The sequence below is a fragment of the Meriones unguiculatus genome, chromosome 7, assembly GCF_030254825.1.
Source record: "Meriones unguiculatus strain TT.TT164.6M chromosome 7, Bangor_MerUng_6.1, whole genome shotgun sequence".
NCBI lineage: Eukaryota > Metazoa > Chordata > Mammalia > Rodentia > Muridae > Meriones > Meriones unguiculatus.
The window spans coordinates 43525274-43534677 of NC_083355.1; positions in this window are offsets into that span (position 1 = coordinate 43525274).

Sequence of the window (9404 nt, forward strand, 5' to 3'; positions counted from 1 at the left end):
ACAACCAGGGCAACACAGAGAAGAAACCCTGTTTTGAAAAACAAAAAACCCAAAGGCTGGCTTCACCATGTCTCCATTGCCAAAGCCCATGTCATATGACCACAGCCACAGCTAGGTGCATAGACCTTGAATTGGTTTTGTTTGGTTTGGTTTTTGTTTTCATTGTGGGGTGCTAGTGTGGAACCCTGAAACTCATACAAGATAGGAAACATCTGAGCTACAGCCTCGGCCCCACCTTTGTACAGAATTGGACAGCTGAGAGTCAGGGTGAGGACTGCACCATGAGACAGGGACCTCTGGGACACTGGCCCCCTGCTGGCTACACTCCCAGAAGTGTCCCAAGAACATAAAAGTCTCCTCTCACCCAGAAACTTCCGACAGTCAAGTATGCAAAAGGGAATCCTTGTTTCAAAATCTTGGAGAAACATGGAATTTAAACCAGATTGACCAATTTCTAAAAGGAAATCGCCATGCAGTGGAAAAATGCAAGGGGTGGGGCACCTTCAGACACCCCAGCACTCATGTCCTGAGTGGGAGCAAAGGCTACTCAACCCCAACCGCCCAACCTCCCGCCTGATCTTCGCCCCAGCAGGCGTACAGGGAAGAAGGCTTCTAACTCTGGTCACCTGACACTCTCCAGAGTCATGAGGAAAATGACAGCCATCCTTCCCAGAGGACCCCCACAGTCTGGTCTAGACAGCCTCAGCGCCAGGCTCCTGGCTGCCTGGCCTGGCCTTCCAGCCTCGGTCAAGAGTATCTTCTCCCTTCCTGACTCCTACATTTCCAGTGACCAGATCAGCTGCCCCTGGGGAAAGCTGGGCTCCAGGTGTTGACATCACTGGCCCAGATGGGCATGGAATGCAGGTGTGAGCGGCGGGAGACGCCCCAAAGCTCCTGCAGTTTTCTCCCTCAGTGTCTGACAGGAAAACAAGCTGAGAGAGGAAAGCGGGATCTGAGGGTGCTTAGCAGTGTGAGAAAAGGCGGGGTCGGAAAACAGGTGTGGCTGGTACTGTATAGTCAGCCATTTAACAAGGATGCGTGTGATCCCAGCACTCAGCCGAAACAGGAGGACAGAAGTTCAAAGCCACCCTGACCTATATAAGGGAGTCTCCAATATATCAGTAAAGGATGTTTACGAAGAACTTTTAAATAACTTGGAGAAATAGTTGGAACAGCAAATCTAAAACAGGTTTTGGAAAAATGCCTCTCAATGATAGAGCTCACGGGTGTGAGGATACTGAATATTCTCTCTATCTTGGAGATTGTTCAGGCCCCTCAGCCTAGGAAAGGCTCAGGAAAGTTTCCCCTTTGGGCCACTTATTCAACTAGACTTAATCCAGAGCATTCTATTGGGTGACGAAGCCCTTTTCCATGGGACAGGGCTGCTCTCCATGGGCCATTCTCCTCATGGGCCATTCTTCTTCCAATGATGTTTATCACAGCATGTCAGCAGTCACTAACCCCACCCCTGTCATCAAACCACTTCCGCTAAGGGCTGCATCCGTGAACTGGCACGAGCGGGTGCCTTGTCCGACTGTAGGAGGACCACCCACACCAGCCCACCTGGACCCTGGCCTTTGGCCTGGCTCTGGACACTGCACCTTCCACACAGCATGCTGTAAGCATCTTCCTCAGGTTGTTGCTCAGCAGGTGATTCCCCACATGCCCAGAGATGCCTCCTAACACCCCTGCCATGAGTGTCCGTCCTTCTGTCTGTCCCTCCAAACACTGGAATGTAAGTTCTGAAGCTAAACATGTCCCAACTGCGAAGTTGCCGAGAGGCTCAGCAACTCTCCAGCCAGCGACTGACCTGCATCTTGGCGTGGTTCCGTGGGGTAGCACGGTCAGAGAACGTGAAGCAAGAGTCTCTACCTGGAACATCCAGGAAAGCTCTTCAAAGGACACCTACCCAGCTGCCACACGCCCTTATGCCCTCCTCCTTTTGTTCTTCCCAATGCTTGGGACTGTAGCAACCATCCTGTGTCCATGATGTAGATAGATAAATGCCATGAAGATGCCTGGGACATGAGTGATGACATCACAGAGGCATTGAACCTGCCTGAACTGCCCATGTCTGGACATTTTTTTTTCCTTTCCCTTTGCAGTGCCAGGGATCAAACCCATGGCTCACTGTAAAGTTCACCACCACTGAGCCATATACCTAGTCATGGCCTAGTTGTTGGGTGAATACAAAGTGATCCTCTCCCATCCACGCCAGTGTTTGGAGGCTGGTGTTGTGCTCAGCCAAACATTTTTCCTGATGCATTCAACTCAGTTGCCCCTGAGCAGGAAAGGGCAGATGGCAGTTTGGGGACTGAAGAGTGACTCTGCACCATCTACTGTGATTAAGGACAATGAATGACATGGAGACATCTTGGTCACAACAGTGAGGGCCAAATCATTGCCATCTTAGCCCGCTATTTCCCTGCTGTGACAATCAAGGGAAGGGGACAGAGATCTGCAGCAGACAAAGCATCTGCCTGGAAGAATGGGGACAAAGGAGAAAATAAATTAGACTAAAGGAAAACTACCATTTCTTGCACAGGGGAGTTTGGCCTCAGAGTCAGGCATTCTATTTTCTTCAGTAACTACAGGTTCAGCCAAGCAGAACTGAGCTCGGGGTCTTTAATGTATAAGGACTGAGCCGGCCAGCTCCACTGTTATCCTCCTGCAGCAGCTCCAGGCCCTGCAGTCTTTCCTGCTTGTGTAGAAGCCCCTGAGACTGGACTTCAGAAACTCTGATCAGGGAGGAAAATCACTGCAAGATTCTGGCTGGTTCTGGAAGTCTTTCTAATCTCTGCCCTTTGATCCTTCCTGCCTACCCAACCCAAAGACTCCGTGGCCGGGCCTCCCCACTCTCCTGAAGCTCTGAGCTGTCCAGCCGTGTCCGCTATCCTGAGTGTCACCAAATGTGACATTGCCAGGACCCAGCATTAACCACAAACAACATGGCGGCTCATGTCACAACCGTGGGCTATGGGTGAGGAGACGCCCCACTCACCCACATAATAGCACAGTCTACAATATGTTCCTGACTTGTGGAGGCTCAAAGAAGAGGAGTTCCCCATCCCCAGGCGGCGGGCAGCTCCATCCTGAGTTAGACCAGGTTGAGGGCGATCTCAAGCATAGGAAGCAATTCCCGTATCTCCCCCATAGGTGGGAGAAAAAGCCTGAGGATCAGATAGAGCCATTAAGACAAGAAAAGTAAACACAAAGCCAGGGGAGGATGGGAAGGAGCCGGGATGCCTCCAGTTGGTGAACCTCTTATTTCCTTGTCTTGGTGAATTATTCATCCTCGTGGCCAGGCATTGAATCAATAATGCAGGAGGCAGCAGCCTGGGCAGGGCCCAGATTCCAGCTGACCCACTCAGCTGCTAAAGGCTCCGGGGAAAGAGCTGTGCTCTGTGCCAGTTGTGGGGTGTTAGCTGGGACCTCTGAAACCCAGTTGCCCTCAGTGGTCTACAGTGTCAGGGGCTGCAGACAGCCACTTGGGAATGGCACCCAGACACACCTTCTGGGACACAAATGCCTCTGCAGCCAGGAGTGCAAGAGGCTGTGAGCTTCCCAAGGTGCCTTGCTCCACCTTCCCCATCTAGCCCTGGGGGCTGAGGAAAAAGAACTTCAGGAGTATACCCACCTTGAGCTTGCCACCCTCATACCTGGGTTGCAACCTCACTGGCAACAGTTTGGAAAGTGGGGTGAAGGTGTCCACTGTTAGGAAAGGCCCACTAGGCTGAGCTGGGGTTATCTTGCCCTTCCCTTTGCATCTCAAACATGACTACCTGTGTGGTCTGAGGTTGTTAGAACAAACCCTTAAAAGGAAGGATGGCAAGAAGGAGCAGTGGGAGCTGGGGGGTGGCTCAGTAGTAGAGTTCTTGCCTCGCTTGTGCAAGGCCTTGGGTTCCAGCCCCAGCACCATCAGGAAGGAACTGAACAGGGAACATCACTCAAGAGGAGACTGTTGGAGGAGGTGAGGCTTGAGGTTCCTCTCCATGGCCTACACTTCTGAGAGCATAGCAGGACCAAGAACTGGAGACATGGGGCCCAGGCATCGTGGTCAGTGACCCTGCAATAAAGCACAGGAACCATTTTCCCATCTGTAAAGTGGGAATGTATGGTGTTGGCTTCCACTCACAACTCTGGTAATGTCCCCATGCTAATGGTCCTGGGTCCACACTTTGAGAAGCAAGACTCCAAAGTCCAGACCTGTCTCAGCCATCAGGAGTGGCACCCGGGTGTTTCAAACAAAATCCCGAACAATTTTACCAATTCAGCAGCCAGGTGCTGGGGTGAAAAGTCTATAAACTCAGAGAGGGAGGGACAGCACACAGCTGCCCTTCCTACTCAGCCAATGTCCCGGAAGGAAAAAAGTCCCTTCTCATTCTCCACACTCTCTTAAATACCCTTCAACTCAATGTTCCTTCCTTCCTTCCTTCCTTTCTTTCTTTCTTTCTTTCTTTCTTTCTTTCTTTCTTTCTTTCTTTCTTTCTTTCTACAGGGTTTCTCTGTGTAGCCTTGACTGTCCTGGACTTGCTTTGTAGACCAGGCTGGCCTTGAACTAACTTCCTGTGTTTTCTTATCTTTAGTTCCTGCCAACTGGTTGTTTGCTCTGCCTTTTGACCTATGTTGGCTTTATTTAGCTCTTATCTACAGAGAGCTCTTGGGTTAAAGGTGTGTGCTAGGGCTGAGCCACACCACAACAAGAAACAGGTTTTTCCAGTTCACACTCTCAAGGTTCATACTACCCTGCAACACCCAGGTGTGGTACCTGCAGTGGTACCCAGGTATCAGGGCCTTGTAAAGCAGGGATGTTCAACTCTTGACTCTGTGACATGATGTTGTCATCTTCAGATGGGCTTAGCCTCATTTATAGCTACTCAGGGACACATATGTCCCACAGACCTGTTAATGCCACCAGGTGATTCTCCTGTGTGTCCAGGATGAACATCCTGTTCTAAGCTGGCTCATTTCTTTACATGAGCAAATTAAGGCCCTCGGCAGCCTCTCCTAGACAACACAGCCAGTGTGTGGTAGACATTGCACAAGGTTTGTATGCTTGGCTCCTGGGCATACAGGATGATGAGTCACAGGAGGACAAAGGTAAAAGACAGCTGGGACTCGGGGGCAGGCAGCAGGGACCAGAAAGTCCCAGGTCTGGGATGAGCAGGCCTTCAGGCTGTGTTCCAGGACATTGCTACCCATGACCCTCACACAGACACAGCTCTCATTCTCTCTCCCAGCTTCCCCTCCTGGCGGAGGGGAACCCTCACCTGTGTACAGATGGTGTCTCAGTCACTTTTCTATTACTAAAGCGCCATGACCAAGACATCTTACAGAAGGAAGGATTTATTGGGGTTTACAGTTCCGGAGACATAGGAGTCCGTCATGGCGGGGGATCCTGACAGCAGGGGACAGGCATGGTGATAGGAAGCTGAGGGTTTACGTTCTGACCTGCGGCAGGAAGCACACAGAGAGAGCTGGCAGTGGGGAAAGCTTCTAAACTCTCAACGCCCGCCTCCTGGGACACACTTCCTCATCAAGGCCACATCTCCCAAGCTTCGCTAGTGAGCACCACCAACTGGGGACCAAGTATTCAGACGCCAGGGACCCAGGGAGACAGGGAGACCCATGTCCTCAGCTCACCTCTGCCCTTTGAAACTTCCTGCACTGTGAGAGCTCCAGCGTTCTTTCCCCTTACTGGTTCCAGAGTTCACTCCTGTCTGCTCTTATGCTTCTGAAATTTGATTTTTCTCAGGCAAATGGTGTCAGAGACGCCCTCAGAGCATCAGGCTGGGCTGAAAGGCAGTGTAGTCTGTGTTGTACGAAACAGAACGGTGCCTTGGGCGGTAAAAGACCTTTCTAAGACACAAACAGACCAGACTTTGCTGAAGTAAACTTTGGGAAGGCAACGGGCCAGTTCCAGGAGGGGATCACGTCACTGGGAGGGGACAGTGCCGCTGAGAAGGGGTGTCAGTACTTTCACAGAAGTTGAGGGGAGACTCCCCATTCTTGCCGTCCGACGGTTACTGCATCTGGGGACAGGCAGTCCCTCCCCTGTCTTGTTGAGTGCTGAGTTTCACATTGTTCTCCTTGACACTGGCCTTGTGTGAGATGCCATGGGTCCTTGGGGGTCAGGCTGAGGTATCCTGGCTCAGGCTCCAGATGGCTGCTGCCAGATGGTTACAGAATGGACCCCTGCTCTTAACGTTTGTCCTTTTTCTCTGTGGCCCTAATGATGGCCGCCTGTGTAAGTGGCTGCGCACCCTTTGTTGCTGCTGACATCACCCTGATGGCATTTCCTCTTTGTGAACCCTCGGGGATTAAAGGTGTTGGCCACCCTCTCCCCAGCTTTTATGGAGGCTCTTCAAGGCCTAGAGAGGCTCTCTTACCCACACTACTTTAAATTCTTTTTTCCATTTTATTTATTTTTATGTACATTTGGTGTTTGACATACAAATATGTCTGTGTGAGGGAGTCAGATCCATGGAATTTGAGTTACAGACCAGACAGCTGTGAGCTGCCATGTGGATGCTGGGAATTGAACTCGGGTCCTCTGGAAGAGCAGGCCGTGCTCTTAACTGCTGAGCCATCACTCCAGCTTCCTACCCCTGGAGTGGTGGTACACTCAGGAGGCAGAGGCAGGTAGATCTCTATGAGTTCAAGACCAGCCTGCTCTGCAAAGTGAATTCCAGGACAGCCAGCAGAGCTACCTAGTAAGACCCTGTCTCAAAAGAAAAAAAGTTTTTTAAAATTTTATTTTATGTGCATGAATGTTTTTCCAACATGTTTGTATGGAAAACAAGTTCCTGCTTGGCGCCCACGGAGGTCAGAAGAGGGTGCTGGCTCCCTTAGAACGGGATTTGCACAGTCGAGCACGGCTGCGTGGGCGCTAGAAACCCAGCCCTGGTCCTTCGGAAGGGCAGCCAGTGCTCTCAAGCATGGCTCCATCTCCCCAGCCCCCACACTGCCCTCCCAAGGGCTGCCCTTCTTCTCCATTGCTCCCTCCACCCAACTGTGTGCGTTCCTGAGTCCTGTTCCATCTAAGGACGAGCCCTCTCGGGCGTGTTAGGCGGGTTAAGGTGAGTGCTGGCGCCCAGTCTACAGACAGCGTTAGCCTCACCACTGCTAGACTGGGGGCTCCCAATAAGAATAAATGCCATCAGGGTGATGCCAGCAGCAACACTAGGGTGAAGGGGCCCTTACACGGGCACTATCATTAGGGCTAACATAAGAGCAGGGGCCCATATTGTAACAATCGGGCAGCAGCCATCTGGAGCCTGAGCCAGGATACCTGAGTCAGACCTCTAGAGCCTGACCCCCAAGGACCCATGGCATCTTACCCAAATGGCCAGTCTCAAGGAGAATTGTGAAACTCATCACTCAACAAGACAGGGAAAGGACTGCCTGTCCTCAGATACCAGGGGACGCGCCTGACGGGGTCACTCTCCTGATGGCTTCCCTGACCTCCTGCAACAAGCCTCTAAACTGCTGCTGTCACCTATGTAGGCAGCTCCCAACCCACAGCACACCCATACCTTCCTCCCTAGAGCTTTCCTTTAGATAAAGGTCACACTATCAGGAAGCCTGTTTCCTTTGTGTCTCCAGGGCCCAGTGCAGCACCTGTCACACGGCAGAGCTGTGACACAAGTCTGTGATGGGAGAGGAGGAGGAGCCCCTCAAGGAAACCATCCTGCCTTCTCCTTCCGGGAAGACCCTGGGACTTCCTCCTGCTCTGAGAAACCCCCACGTGTCCTCACGACTATGTGCTGTGTGTCTTCGTCCTCCAGGGTCTGGCTTCACCCGTTCAAGTCTGCAAATAGGAGGGTGCGTGTTACATGGGTGGGAACCCAGTGTGGCATGGAGGGATGTAATCAGATGGAAGGAGAGCTAACTGCTAGCCACGTGCTACCCCACCTCCCCCACAGGAGGCAGATTCCAAGGGATGAGGTGTGACTAGGGCACGCAAAGGCAGGGAGTGTCTCACACGTGTGAGAGAGACAGAGCGCCGAGACAGAGAGACAGAGACACAGAGACAGACTAGGGACTGAACCCACGGCATGACATATGCTAGGCAAATGCTCTAACACTGAACTGCATCCTCAGCCTTATTTTTTATTTTGAGATGGGAATCTCACTAAATTTCCAACAATCTTGAACTTTTTTTTTTTACTATGTATTTATTTTGTGTATATTAGTTCTCTCTCTACATGCACACCTGCAGGCCAGAAGAAGGCATGAGATCACATTCTAGATGGTTGTGAGCCACCCTATGGTTTTGGGAATTGAACTCAGGCCCTCTGGAAGAGCAGACAGTGCTCTTAGCCACTGAGCTGCGTCTCCTGCTTCGGCTTCCCAGGTAGCTGGGATTACAGGTCTGTGCTCACAGACCTATTTTAGGGCTGTCGTTGGTTAACTCTCCCACACGTGTGTATAGAGCAGGTTGGAGAGGCACTTGTTTTTTCTGCAGCAGGAGGGAGCAGGGCCTCCAGGCCCAGCGGTGGGCGAGCACACCTCCCGCGGCAGGGGAGAGAAGCTGGACCTTGCCTTCGCATCGTGGGTCCAGCCCACGTGCAGCTGCAGCTGCAGCTAGAGCTGTTGGTGAAGGGGGCGTGCTCATCTTGACATGGGTTACCTCTTTGACTGCTCACACTTCAGTTTGGGTTAGGTCAGAGGTCAGGAACTTCCCCAAGGGCAGGGGAGGGGCTCGACCAGTAAGTAGCCAGCTGAGATTTGAGCCCAGCACCTTGCCCTTGGCTCTGCTGCTCTTGAGTCCTGAGACCCTTCCCCTCCCCATTTCTGTGCTGACAGCACTTCCTTCCATGTCTAGCCTGGTGGCTCTGCCTGTGCTCCCCCAAAATCCCCCCTCAGGAAGGTAGCCCCTGCTTGTGGCTCACAGCAGCTAGAAAGCAGCCCCTCCCCCCTCAAACCATCCATGTTGGGCTTTTCCTCTGGGCCAGCAAGACACTGAGGGTGGAGTCATGTCACCAAAATATATTTGGTATCTTCTGTGTGTCAAGCATGGTGCGACTTCAGATAAGACCCAGAATCGTTCTGAGCCTCAGTTTACCAATGTGTGTACTGGACAGTGACACTAGCTACCCCACAGAGCTGCCCTGCGGATTTGCCTGGAACAAGAGCTGGTTTCCTGCCTTCTTCTCCTCGGCTCAAGATCATGGCCCATGAGCAGAAAGGGCAGAAGCCGGCACGGTTGGTAAAGTGCTTGTCATACAGAAGCTGAGTTCTGTCCCCAACACCTGACATAAAAACCCAGAGGTGGTACACACAATCTCAGCGCCGAGACGGAGAGACGGATGAATCCCTGGGGCTGGCCGGCCAGTCAGCCCAGGTCCCGGTGACAGACCCTGTCTCAGACACAGATAGATGGTTCCTGAGGAACAGCAGCT